The sequence below is a fragment of the Octodon degus genome, unplaced genomic scaffold, assembly GCF_000260255.1.
Source record: "Octodon degus isolate 3935 unplaced genomic scaffold, OctDeg1.0 scaffold00110, whole genome shotgun sequence".
Lineage (NCBI taxonomy): Eukaryota > Metazoa > Chordata > Mammalia > Rodentia > Octodontidae > Octodon > Octodon degus.
This window is the reverse complement of record NW_004524686.1, coordinates 5,466,728-5,468,814: the sequence shown is the minus strand read 5'-3', so window position 1 is coordinate 5,468,814 and position 2,087 is coordinate 5,466,728.

Below are 2,087 nucleotides of genomic sequence, written 5' to 3'. Positions count from 1 at the left end.
AGAGAGAGACCAAAGAACAAGTAACATTTGAACAAAAAGAGTAATTATGTATTATTTATGTAACTACATTTTGTGTGAAAATGGCTACAAAGTAGTGCCCGCAAAGTGAGGCTGCTGCTGCTGCAATTGTGTAGTCAGCAAAGCAGGGGTGACTCCCTCCCTTCGCATTCAATGTCTAAGGCCTCAGGTTGGCACAAATCATATGTTAAATGTAATAAAAGTCTAAAGAGCATTAATAATGGTAGGTTGTGAACATTAACATTTGCTTAGGATATACACAATTTCAAAGGCGTATTTACCGCAGTATGCGCTGAGATGCAAGGCCAGGGGAAGATCCTTTAGCAAGTATCTCTCGGCTAATTCAGGATTGTGACTTGAAGAACTGTAAATATGAATGGATATTAAGACTGGGCTACTTAAGGAATCACACAGTGCCGGAAACCTTGTAGATGCTTTAGAAATTGACTACAATTTAACAGGGACATATGGTGCCATGAGGCCAATTTTCAATGCCAGAGGCGTTATTCAACAAAAGATTGCAGAGGGCTCCAAGATTCATTTATTCAGTGTACAGTGGTTCAATTTACAGTTATTTATTGAGAGCTACTATGTGTCAGGCAGCGTTTTAGGCATTGGGAAATATAATAAAGAAAAAAATCCCATAAATATCCTTACCCTCCCGGGGCTTACATTCCAGTGGAAATAGATAATAAACAAATACAGATTGATTATTCCTAACCCAAAGTGCATGAGACAAAATTTGCTTCAGACCTTTTTCCAGTTTGGAACATTTGCATATATATGATGTGGTATCTTGAGCTAGGGGCCAAGTCTAAGCATGAAATTTATACGTGTTTCATATGCAATATATGCACAACACCTAAAGGCAATTTTCTACAATACTTTTAGCATGCAGCATTTTGAATTGTAACCCCGCGCATGAAGTTAGGTGTGGAGTTGCCCATTCTTGGTGTCATACTGGCACTCTGAAAGTTTCAGATTTCAGAGCATTTTGGAATGCGAATTTCTACATTCGAAATGTTCATCCTATAAATCAAATATATAACACAGTTAGTCACTTGACAGTTATGACAAATTTTTTTTGAGACAAGTTCTCATTGTGTAGTTCAGGCTAGTCTGGAGTTCACTATATGTAGCCCAGGCAGGCTTCAAATGCAGTTATCCTCCTGTCTCAGTCTCTAGAGTGCTAGGATTATAGGTACTTGCCATCATGACTAGAAGTTATAACAAAATGAGCTAAAATTGTTCAGCTTTCCATTGGTTCAAAAGTAATATGCATCCAGTAAAAACCTTACCTCAAGTTTAGAATATCGTTCCTTTTCTGGGCTACTTATGTGCACTACTGTCCTCTTGTGATAGCTGGTGGTGGCGGCAGCAGCAAGCAACACTGCAGCTCCCAGTTAGCTCTGCGTTTACAAGAGTGAACCAAGCAGTACTTCACAGGATATTGCTTCACTAGCATTTGGGCATAATGTAGTATAAGGTTTTTCACAGATGACATCTGCAAAATGCCCACCTGCATATACACATGAGATACTCAACACCATTATAAGTAGGCTTCATGTTAGATTTTTTGCACCCTGTAAGTGTCTATGCACACTGACTTTTGGCTAAGCTAAGCTGTGTTTGATAGTTTAGGGGTATTTAGAACATTTTGCTTGCAATGCAAGGTGTGATCAAAACTATCATGAACATTTAGATTTTTAAAATTCATCACTGTAAAACACATACTGCCTTGAAACCAGTCTAAAGATTGTAGCTACTTGAATTCAGCAAAATGATCAAAGTTTGTACTAATATTGTTTAGACAAGATATCATGTCTGCATCTTGTCCTCTGAATTACTACTATGAACACAATATGCAATGTATTAATTATTGTAAACATCCTATTAACCTGTATTGAAACTGTTTCATCGCTAAAAAGAAAGAAACTACTTCATCGCTATTCTTTTTTTCCTCATTAAAGTGAATAAAAATTAAATACATACTGTCATGAATCCTCCTCACAATAATTCCCCTTACTTTGCATACACTTTCTTTTCTTCAAAAAAATTTTAAAGGGGGC